Source organism: Notothenia rossii (genome assembly GCF_949606895.1).
Source record: "Notothenia rossii genome assembly, chromosome: 4".
Lineage (NCBI taxonomy): Eukaryota > Metazoa > Chordata > Actinopteri > Perciformes > Nototheniidae > Notothenia > Notothenia rossii.
This window is the reverse complement of record NC_136902.1, coordinates 21,407,949-21,420,738: the sequence shown is the minus strand read 5'-3', so window position 1 is coordinate 21,420,738 and position 12,790 is coordinate 21,407,949. Positions and strand designations below refer to the sequence as shown.

Sequence of the window (12,790 nt, the reverse complement as noted above, 5' to 3'; positions counted from 1 at the left end):
CCGAGGAAATGGATGGAGGAAAACCCGAACTGACACTTCGCCGGGTTGATAATCAGGCCGTGTTGGTTGAGCCTCACGAAAAGGACCCGGAGATGTGCCTGGTGCTCTTCGGAGGAGGAGCTGGCGACCAGGATGTCGTCTAAATAGACGAAGATGAATGGCATGCCTCTGAGCGCTGAATCCATCAGCCGCTGAAAGGACTGAGCTGCGTTCTTAAGTCCAAACAGCATACGCAGGAACTCGAAAAGCCCAAACGGCGTAATTACTGCAGTTTTGGGGACGTCCGAGGGGTGCACCGGAACCTGGTGGTAGCCCCGCACCAGATCCACCTTGGAGAAAACCAGCTTGCCCGCCAGGTGTGCAGAGAAGTCCTGGATGTGAGGGACCGGGTAGCGGTCTGGCGTAGTGGCGTCATTAAGGCGGCGGTAGTCACCACACGGTCGCCAGCCACCGGCTGATTTAGGGACCATGTGAAGCGGGGAAGCCCAAGGGCTGTCTGAGCGGCGAACCATGCAGTCGCAGATGTCTCCCAAAACTCCGGCAGTTTGAAAAAAACAGCGTTACTTTCCATGCTCGGTTCAGTCTCGGATCCTTCAAAGAGACTTATGTCGGGGTCACCAATGTAGTGCCGAGAGACGGGAGTCGGAGGCGGGGTATCGTAGGTACAAGCTAGTAAACACTCCATGCCCGGGAAGCGAAGACCGGCGGAAACAGGAAGTCCGGTTCACTAAAATGTCCGTGCAGAACAATACCCCAGCCCATAGATCCGTGGGTGAATAATGTCAATCCCCACACTAGCATACTTTTACTAAAGTAACATTAACAGCTTTTGTAAGAGAGTATTTGTATAGTGTAACATGGTCTACTAGACTTGATCTAACCGAAGTGATCATAACGTTACTTTGCAAAACGTCACCCCCCCCCCCCCCCCCCACACACACACACACACACACACAAAAGGACACGGTAACGTTGTGATTCACTTAAATTAATAATGAATACGGAGCTTGCTAACATCAAGGCACACGGCTACTTCACTCATTTAGATACAAATGCTGTCGAGCCCTCACTGCTTGTAAAATAAAGAGCACAAACTGACTACTTACCCGAGCCCCACAGTTCTCCGTCATTTTTCTCCCGGGTTGTTGTGATCACATGACTGACAAAGCCGTGCTCTGATAGGCCAGAAGTCGGTTTGATTGCATTCGGGCTCGATTGCTTATCCTGTCTGAGTAGCCCGGATAATGCTGCATTGCAATTTTGAACATCGAATGTTATACACCGACATTTTTGACGTCGAATTTTTTAACACCGAAATTGTGCGTTCAAACTTTTTTCACTTGAATTTTTGGGATCTGAATTTGAACATTCAATTTTTTTTTACTTGAATTTTTACATTTTTATTTCACATAAGTAAATTCGGAGCAAAACAATTCAGATACATGATTTTCAAAGTAATTATTTTCAATGCTATAAATTTGGTGTCTAATACAATTCAAATACTTCTGTCTCTTGTTTGCTTCCATACTGATCGCAAAAAGTCATTATATTTTTGCTTTCTTCAGTGTCTGGAAAAGCACATTTCTCTGAGTATTATATTTCCTGCAATGCAGTAAAACATGTTCCACAGTTTCTGGCTGGCTACAGTGTATACACTTTCCGGTTGGATGCTTTCCTATTATACTTAATTTATGATTGAGACCTGTATGACCTATTCTCATCCGAGAAATTACATTTTCTTCCCTTCTTTTAAACCCCACCTTCCTTCCATCCCCCACATACCTTTGAATGTTATAAAGATTTCTTCCTGTATCATTAATGTTCCAATGTTCTTGCCATGTTGTTTGTGCATATTTCTGTATGAATGTTTTAACCTCCGCTTTGCTAAGTGGAACTTCTATGTCCATGTTCCTAATTCTGAGTGTTTGTTTGGCCAGAATATCCACCTGTTCATTACCCTCCACACCTACATGAGCAGGAACTCAGATGAAAGGAGTTGCTATGCCTTTGATTTGCATTTGATATCAAATTAGAAATATTTCATTTATTATGTCCATTCTAAATGAAGGTCTGCCTGATCGTATACTCGATAATGCTGAAAATCTGTCAGATGCAATTACACTGTTATGTATTTCTTTCTCCTCTAACCATTTCAATGAGAATACCAATGCCAACAACTCTGTGGTGTATACTGACACATGGTCTGTTACCCTTTTGTTTATATGTCCATACTTTTAAATCCAGGCTGAACACTTATCTTTTGCCGCTGCTTTTAATTGAAAGTCAGCGGTTGTGTTTCGTTTTTGATTAATGAACATTTGGGGCTAGTAACCCCGGGGAATCAGTGTCCTGGCTGATTTTCTCTGTGTATGCTGCTCGGGACGTAGTCCTTCCTTCCAGAGCATGTCATAAGCTTTTTCAATATCAAAGAAGACTGCAATAGCTGCGTTCACACCGCAGTACTTTTCCCACTTTAGTTCCGATATAGTTCCGAAATGTCGCGTTCACACCAAAAAGAGCCGGAACTAAAATTAGTTAATCAGAACCTTTTTTACCCCCTTTTGCAGGTACTTTCGTGGGAGAAAAAGGTTCCTATGTCTGATTGGCTGGGCGGAATGCAAACCACGCCCCTTAAAACTCCCAAAACGTTTTGTGAAGCCGCCATTTTATTATCCTCGCATTAGCATTATTAGCATTAGCCCAGCACAAAAACGCAGAGAGACTAACTTATGGGAACACAAAAGAAAATATGGGAGCGGTGGAGATGAGGAGGTGTCGGCATTCTGGCGATTTACTCGGGGGACTTCCGGCCGGGGACTTCGGGTGGCAGTATACGCCGTGAAGTTGTTTGCAGCCTGCCAGTAAACCAAAAGCAGAAGAAGAAGAAGAAGAAGTGACATCAGCGGCTTCATTTGCCTAATCCTTCCCCAGGAATTTATTCCGGTGTGAACGCGATCTGTACTTAGTTCACGAGAACTAAAGAGTTCTCGTGAACTAAGGCCGAATATCCATTACTGCTAATTCTTGTAATACAATAGCTGAATCACTTGGATACAAAAAAACGCGAGGGAACTTTTGTCTTTAACCTCACACGTCACACACACACACGTCACAACATGCGACTGCTCAAACAAAACATGATATTATTCAGATTTGTATTGTAACAATCATTTTATTACATCTATTAAAATATAATACGAAATATTTGTATGGGAACAGTTTTAGACTTAGTAATGCTGTAACATATTTCAGCCAACAGGGGGGGCAATGCCCCCGCCCCCCCCCCCCCCCGCAAAATCCGCCTATTAACACGTGTCATGATATGTCATTATCATACTGTATATTATTTGTGTGTTTTTGTTAATATAATAATTGACATGGTGAAAAATGTTATATCTGGAATACATGTGCTGTATGCATACAAGATGTACAATCCGGATAGGGAATCTTTTTCCATATTTTCATATCCTAAATATCATCCTACTTATATAAGAAGAATGAATCTGCTTGAGGTCACAGAGGTAAAATCATAATGTGTGGGCCTGTGGATTGTTGTACAATGGATGCCGTTGGGAAAACGTCTGCCACGAATTAAGGCACTGCCATCTGCAGATAGGGTATCATGTGTCACAGCAGATATTTACTGGAAATTACCACATCTGGTGAAATGACTCAACATTACTCCGCCTACATCTCCTTCTCTGGAAGTTTGCCAACTAACAGTCCACCACCAGACTCGACTTTCGTTTCATAGGGAGGAGATAAATACCGTACGTATATTAATATGCTCTATTTTCTGTCGTTTCATGCATGAGATTGCATTATTTCAGGGCAGTGTAATCTTGGTAGTGATGTACTAATGTAAAACACACACGGCGCATTTTTAGACATAGTTTATGTTTCTGTGCATGAACCCGCCTACATGCACACATCATCATCATATTAAACAGCAGCCGTGATGTTTGAATGGCAGACATAACTTGGTCATGTGTGAACTTGAATGTGCACGGGCAGGAAATAAAGCTCGCCTCTGATCGTGTGTAACAGGGAAGTAAGACTTATACGTTGGTTGAAGTTTTCGGTGTTCAAATGCTCGGTACTCTAAGTTAATTTGCCCTCGGTTAAAAAGACAGCAACTGTGCAGATTTTAATGGACAAATGTGAGCATTAAAGTGAGATGGAGGCAGGAAATGTTCAGTAGGGTGTTCGATCCAGCGGAATACTTATAAGACAGCGGAGGACGAAGAGGAAACGGACCACAGCCTTTTTCAATGTTTTGAAATCAATATTTAACTGAAGGTAAGTGTCCTTGTTGTTTGTTTTTTCGTAGGAATATCATTCTGGTAAATGTATGCGGCCTGCAGCTGAGAAGGCCTTGTCAATAGTAACAATGTTGCGTAATAAAGGAGGTAGTCTATGTCATGTTTAGTTAAAAAAAAACGTGCAGAATGTTTTGTCGGATTTATATTATGTTACAGTCATGCGATCTTTTATAGGGATTATCTCAGGATTTATTTCAACTTTAACCAGCTACAGAGAGTACTGCTAATCATTGTTTTTGCTTATGCAATGATCGAAAGAACAACCCTCTTGATCAACTCCTTCACCCTGCGTTTATAAGCTGAATAGGATTCATTGTTTTCTGTTAAAGCCTTACGTCTTTTTTATGTTTGGCATTAACACTGGAACTGGTTATACAGTACAGTTCATATAATGTTATTAAACATAACATTTAGAAAATACCATATCAGGCCACACGTATGCAGCTGGGCTTTGTCATCAAGTACATGCTTATTTAATTATTTAAGATGTTTAATGATATATAACTAACCTTAAAAGAGAGCAATGTATAAGTACAATAGGCTACAGTCCAACAATACTAATAATGAAAATAATAAAAACACATTTTATTTGTATAGCACCTACCCATACATAATAACAAAGTGCTTCAAAACAGAATACAAAATAATCCAATCCAATAACACTAAAATAACATAATTATATAAAACCATTAATGTAGGAATAAATCAAAATAGAGTATACAATAAGATATTAAAATAACAAAACAATATACTTTTTTATTAGCCCAGCAATGACTTAATTAAATTAAAATGTGTGCATTTATTTTAAATTGCTGGATATTTAAAAGAGGACAGGATGTCGCTCGCCTAATGTCTTCCTGAGTCACCCACATTACATTTTTTAGAAATACACGTATTCATATCTTCGTAGGACTGGGATTAATGTTGATAGTATCCAACCTGCATAAACAAGTGAAGTGTTTATCAGACTTGATGTAGAGTTAGTTACACTCCTTTTGTGTCTCAGTTTTGAAACGCATCCAGGTTCAGCAGTGTACACCAGGGAAAGGAAGACTGTCCAGCTGATCCTAACAATCAGACTGAACTTCTTGAAAACCTTTTAACAACAAGGTGAGGACAATCATGATCCAACTAAGTTAGATCAGCTGCTACTTCCACAGCATGAGGGGTTAAGTGAAAGAAAACATAAGAGGCAGATGATCTTCATACACAATCCAATGGAGACACTCCTGGAAGACGGAGCTTCAAAATAAAGGCCCACACACTATAGGGACAAACAGACACCAAGCAGATAGTACTTAGAATATATGTATACTCAAACATTGTCTTGATTTGAAAATGTGTATCTTTTATACAGTAATATTAACAACCTACAAAACTACAGTAAGGCTGACCCTAAACCCTAGATACTAAATACCAAATGATCCTTATAGATTACACTACATTGCATTTAGCTGACGCTGTTATCCAAAGCAACTTACAATAAGTGCATTCATTACATTACATTGCATTTAGCTGACGCTTTTATCCAAAGGGACTTACAATGAGTTCGTTCGACCAACAAAATACAACCTTGAAGAAAACAGAATCATATAAGTACATCAGGTTTCATAGAGCTAAAACATTTCAAGTGCTACTCAACTGGCTTTAGATAAGCCAGTCCTTTATTAGTATATATAAGTGCTTTGTTAGTAATTCTATTGCTCGTAGTGGAATCAAAAGAGATGAGTTTTTTGTCTGCGCCAGAAGATGTGCAAGCTATCTGATGTCCTGATTTCAATGAGGAGCTATACATGTTTTCCATCAGTCTGTATACCAGTGCATTTTATTTAAAGATTTCAGATTAAAGTCAATAGTTTACAGGTAGTATATTCTAGCTTTATCATATTTTAGTAGTAACTGCTGTGTTATAATCTTTTTTTGAAAAATGTGCCATAAAAATGATAATATGACATAATAGGCTACTTAAATGATGCTAATGCTTATTGTACAAACAATAAAAGCTCATATTGAGCCTCTGGTTTCCTCAGTGTCTCGACCTTGAAAGATCCATTTTGAGGTCCTTACCACACTGTACTGTACACTTGCTTTCTCTTTCACATCAAATTGAATAGTTTAAATTGGTATGCATGTTGAACCTGCAAATCACAGATGAATTCAAGAAAGCACTTTTTGCAGATCTCACCCATAATGTATAGATGTTCAGCTTCACTTATTGGATTAAGATATTTCGGCAGTTGACTTGTACGATGCGTTCTGTCAGATAAGTAAACTTTGGGCTTTCTCTGAGGAAGTGAAGCAGTTTACAGTGTCAGTTGGCAGCCAGATTTCAAAGGCTCAGCTTTTCTGTAATTTTCAGGGTTTTGAAGCTCATTGTTGGCATTAGAGGAAGGCTGCTGGAGTCCAATAACACTTAGGCTTGTGTTTTTGAAAGACAATTGTTTGTATTTCAAGTCAAGTCAAATCAGGTTTTATTTATATAGCACAGTTTTAAACGATTTTTGGTCGAGCCAAAGTGCTGTACATATAATAATTACCTTACAGTAAGGACACTATACAGTAAATACAACAGCACAATTTGTGCAGAATAACAGTATGAGAAAAATGACACCCTCTGACCTTAGACCCTCACATCGTACCAGGAAAAACTTCCGGAGAGAAACCCACAGTTTAAAGGGGGAAAAAATGGGAGAAACCTCAGGGAGAGCAACAGAGGAGGGATCCCTCTCCCAGGATGGTCAGACGTGCAATAGATGCCGTGTGTAAATCGAAAATATAATACATTTTACAGCATAGGTAGACCAAATGTTTGGAAATGCATGTGTCTATAATAATAAGATGAATCCACGGGGATGTCAACAATCCTGTGGAAGCCATCAGGGAAGCAGCATGACGAGACCCAGGCAGGACCGCAGAGACAGGCCCAGCCACGGAGTCCACGACTTAATCCAGAACTCAGGATAGAGGATCCAGGGCACACGACCACAGCAGGAGGATCAGCCTCGACTCCGGATCCCGGCGTAGATATAGACACTAAAGAAAAATAAAGTTTGGGGGAGGCTCGGTTAATCGGAACATGCAAATACACACAGACATCATTCCATTGTGTTCTGTTCCTCTGAGGCCCCTTAAAGGAGTTTGCATTTGTAGTATTTACAACTTGTTGTGTGTGTATTGATATTATGGGACTTTTGTACCATTACAAATTCTAAATGATCACACAATGATTGTCGAATTCCCCCAAATTAATTTCTGAGAATGCTAGTAGAAAGCGCCCAGTATTGGTATGACTTCCCATTATGCAGTGTCTTCAACAACACCACGACATGTGATTTTTATTTCTCTAACAGATAGGATCATAGTTATACAGTCTATCATCTTCAACAAGAAATGTAGCTAAAGTTGAAAATATATTTTTATTTTGTGTATCAACAGCTTGCAGAAGGTGTCTCTGTTTTTATTACTCAATTTAAGTCCTCATAGAAAGATTTGGGATTTTGGGCTTTAAAAATGAGTCTGTTTAGAGTGCCACCTCTGACGTTTGACTCCCCCCCTGTGTTACGGTCCTTTATTTCTGCACGTAATATTTTGTAAACTTCCTGGTTGGACTTACCAAGGCAATGTGCCAATAATGTAGTCACTGTACCAAATGTAGAAAAAAAACAAATGATAAGAGAAAATAAAAACTAACATACACGTATTTAGAAGGACCTTGTACCTGATTTTGTCTTAAATTGAAAACGCTCCTGATCTGCCACTGAATTCCATTTTTGCCTATTTTAGACATTGTTTTATTTACACGCACTGTTGGACGAGGGAGAAGAATGACCTTAGGGAATTTGTTGCATTTTGTGTTTTATCTGGGCCTGGGATGTTTCTGGCAGTACACAAAGCCCCCCAGGAATTATTGCAAAAACAAGAAGATGTATATTCTTGTCCCTGCTTGTGAGGAAATATTTGTACGCTATAGGAACTCGAAAACATTGGGTTTCTTGTGTAACACATCCAACATATGTAGGAAAATATCGAAGAAAATCAGCCTTTTTTAAATTGTCAGCACTAAGTGTGCAGACTCTCAGTACATTAGATAGAAAAGCTTCATCAGGGGAATATATTGCTGACCCTGTTTCAAGTCAATTTGATTTATTTAGAACCAGCAATATGACACATTTCACTCATGGGCTTTACACTCTGCGCAGCATACAACATCGTCTTTTATCCAAAAAAGGTTTCCCTCAAAACATTTGAACTGGGATAAAATAGTCAAAACCTCAGGTAGAGCAGCTGGGGAGGGATCCCTCTCACTGGACGGATGTATAGGAATAGGATGTACAGTGAGTACAGAATAACCAACACAATGAAATGTTTGAGTCTTATTGCTTCTGACCGTGATTTGATTCCGAGCTGTGTTCGTTAAACTCTTTCCCTCCCACTTTCCAGTCTGTTCTCTTTATGAAAAAGGGAAAGTAAAAAGAAAAAACGTTATACAACACAACTAAAGTTGGTTTTCTGTGTTAAATACGAGTAACATTAGTTGTCTTATTCACTGGGTATTTTGAATACTTGTACTGTATATGAGTAGTTGTAATTCAAAGTGTTAGCCAACATTATAGACATTCAACACTGTTTGAAGAAAGTATGTAAACAGTGGCTAAAGAGGCAGACATACAGTATGTCCTGTACCTTGGCCATGGTTTTACTGTTGATTCCAGAGTAACAGTGTGGACTTATGAAGCAACCTTACTGAGGTGCTGCCGCAACATGTGAACACAACTTCAACTGCAAGAGACCAAGATGGCTGCAAGAGGATGACAGGATCATTGTGTGTTTATTCTTCTAAACTCTCAATACTAAGAGTTCATACTGATACTTGTGTTCAAGCCAAAACACATTGAATAGCCATCTGTGGAACAAGTCTAAATTCCTTTGCTCTTACTGTAGTTGTTTGTTGTTTACTGTTGAAGCTTCTCTGCAGTACTGACTTGCTCGTTTACACTTTCTAATGCTTTGAAGTTGTGTTGGGTGGTGTTGTCCAGAGTTTTATACTATATCCGATCAATGAATGGAAACTGAGAGGGAGTAAACTGCAATGAAACCAAACCATCAAATGAAAGTATGATGTTACATTTATCATTCTAGACTTCAAAAAGCAGCAAAGTGGAAGAGCAACCTGTTGATATTATCTTTAGAAATTCAATGTTCGCCCGATTTCAGACAAAACAAAGGAGACCACACAGATATTCAAGATTTAAAGTTAAACAAATGTATTCAACCCACAATAAACAATAAACAAAAATATGATGAAATATGTAAATTGTTCTGATCGGCAATGTAGTCTAGAGCGTAGAGTTTAGAGCTTAGGGAGTTGGCAGCGTGGAGTGTAGGTAAAGTGTGGAAAGCAAATCGAACAGTTATAAAAACACAAACAAACTAAATCCATCTAGTTTAAAGGATATAGATCATTAACATGTTGTGCCATTCCATAAAGCAGTTCGGAGAAGTTCATTTTTGGCTTATCTTGAAACACATCTGCTATTCAGACTGCTTGCTAACATAGACAATCCCCTAAGCTACAAGCAGTGTCTTTGAGATAACTTAAAGCACAAGTCAGCATTTAATAATTAACAAACAGCCAGATAGAGGTTGACATAAAAAGCCTCAGGTGTGATAAACATTCATTCACAATTGCAACTAGAGAATGCAATTCCTGAAGAAATTGCTAGCGGGAATGCTTTATGCTGAAAAGCTGACGCTGAATTGCTATGCTGAAATGTAATGTGTAAGAAGAAAGTGAATCATTTAGATTGAAATGATACATGAACACTGGGGCCTTGAATGTGTGATGAGAGAAGAAAAGAAAGTAAAAAGGCTTGGAAAAGCAACAGAAACTTTCGAACTAACTTGATGGCGAATGATCTGTCGCCATGGCAACGGCATTTGATGACACTCCATAACATGCTTAGATGTGTTGATGGCTGCATCGTTACCAAACCTGTGAAGTTTTGGGCCATTTCGAGAATTTGAACTGAAGTCTTGATGAGACTTTGAAATACAACACTCACTGATCTGTAGGGTTTCTACACGGACCACTATTGCGGTAAGCATGTTGTAACTTCCGGTTGTTGTTGTCATCTCCGGGTATCCCGTGTGCCTGTTCTGTTGCTGATAGCTTGTTATCTTAACTTAATCGATCGTTTTAAAACTCTTGATCACGGCAACTGCCTGACGTTGTAATCACACGTTACTACAGCTTAAGCACTCACAAACTCTCCTTCTCTTAGCGACTGTAACTCCACAGTTGCCTACACTCTTTTCGGGTTTGCTAACGGTAGCTACTTTAGCTTGATAGCTAGCCATGGCTCTTTCCCCACCCTCGGGTGCTATTTCCTGCTCTAACTGTCTCATGTTTGGTTACTCCCCTACCTCCTTTACTGGTACCGATACATGTGTTAAATGTAGTATAGTTGTTAGGTTGGAGGCGGGAATCATAGCCATAGAAGCCCGGCTCCGCATCTTAGAAAATAACTCAGCTACAGTAAAGCCCATGTTAGCCGGTGCGGACCGGCAAAAGGTAGCTCCTCTTAGCCGTCCCCCGGCAACTCCCGAGCAGCAGGGAGAATGGGTGACTGTTCAGAAGGGGCATAACGCGAAACCCGCAGGTCCCCACCAACCCGTTCACGTATCTAACAGATATTCCCCACTCAGCGAGACACCCGCTGAGAAGCCAACTCTGGTTATTGGTAGCTCTATTATGAGACACGTGAATTTAGAGACCGATGCCTCCACAGTCACATGCATTCCGGGGGCCAGAGCGGGCGACGTTGAGGCGCATCTTAAACTGCTGGCTAAAAATAAACGTAAATACAGTAGGATTGTTATTCACGTCGGTGGTAATGATGTTCGTTTACGCCAATCAGAATGCACCAAACTTAATGTGGCGTCGGTGTGTAGTTATGCTAAAACAATGTCGGACACCGTAATCTTCTCTGGTCCCCTCCCCAATCTGATCAATGATGACATGTATAGCCGCATGTCATCATTTCAGCGCTGGTTGTCTTGGTGGTGCCCAGCAAACAATGTGGGCTTCGTGAATAATTGGACAGCCTTCTGGGGAAAACCTGGTCTGATTAAGAGAGACGGCATTCATCCTACTTTGGAAGGTGCAAATCTCATTTCGGCAAACATTTCAGGGCTCTGTGGACTTAATCCATGACAAACTGGAGTTGAGACCAGGAGGCAGAGTCGCAGTCTTACACGCTTCTCTGCGCTCTCTCCTAGGCAGTCATCCATAGGAATCCCGACCCCAATAAAATACCCAATATTAACGGTGTGTGTGTCTGCCCAAGGACAATTTAAGGTAAAACCTAATAGAGGTGTCATACATAATAACCTAATAAAAGTAAATGTAACAACTACTACAGTGCAACAAAACAGGAAGATTAAATGTGGTCTCTTAAACATAAGATCTCTAGCATCTAAAGCAATACTGGTAAATGATTTAATATCAGATTATAATATTGATATATGCTGTCTCACTGAAACTTGGTTGAGACATGAAGAATATGTCAGCATAAATGAGGCCACTCCACCCAGCCATATCAATACTCATATTGCCCGAGGCACGGGCCGAGGAGGTGGAGTTGCAGCAATCTTTGACTCAAGTTTACTTATCAATACTAAACAAAAATTAAATTATACCTCCTTTGAAAGCCTCATTTTCAGTCTTACGCATCCGACCTGGAAAACTTTGCAGCCAATCTTATTTGTTACAGTGTACCGTGCACCAGGTCCTTATTCAGAATTCTTATCAGAATTCTCTGAGTTTTTATCAGCTTTGGTACTTAAAACAGATAAAGTAATTATCGTAGGTGACTTTAATATTCATGTTGACGATGATAAAAATAGCCTTACTGTTGCATTTAACTCTATATTAGATTCTGTTGGTTTCTGTCAGAGTGTAAATAAACCAACCCACTGCTATAATCACACTCTTGACCTTGTTCTGACTTATGGTATTGAAATTGAGCAACTATTAGTCGAACCGCATAATCCTGCTTTATCTGACCATTTCTTAGTAACTTTTGAAGTACTGTTACTAGACTACAAAGCATTAGCCAAAAGCTCCTGCAGCAGAAACCTATCTGTTAGTGCTATAGCCAAATTTAAGGAAGAGATTCCACCAATACTTAACTCGATAGCATGTCTGCATGTAGGGGAGGAAACTTATACAAAATGTACACCACCCCAAATTGATCATGTTGTTGATAGTGCTACAGATGCGCTGCGAATAAAATTAGACTCTGTTGCTCCTTTGAAAAAGAAGAAAATAAAACAACATAGATTAGCTCCATGGCATAATGCCGAAACCCGCAAAATAAAGCAAAAGTCGAGACAACTTGAAAGGATATGGCGTTCCACTAAACTTGAAGAATCTCGTTTAATTTGGCATATTACTCTCAATGAATATA

At 39.9% G+C, this 12,790-nt stretch overlaps 1 protein-coding gene across 3 annotated transcripts in view; it reads left to right on the top strand.

Moving 5' to 3' along the window:
- Positions 1-3,646: 3,646 nt before the first annotated feature.
- The window catches only part of stat6 (signal transducer and activator of transcription 6, interleukin-4 induced), a 26,183-nt gene continuing 17,039 nt past the window's right edge, over positions 3,647-12,790 (top strand). The window contains exons 1-2 of one of the 3 annotated variants that reach the window (XM_079678085.1): positions 3,786-4,299; positions 5,329-5,432. The gene's annotated coding sequence lies outside the window, so the exon portion shown is untranslated. The other 2 variants (XM_079678086.1, XM_079678084.1) reach the window with 2 other exon arrangements.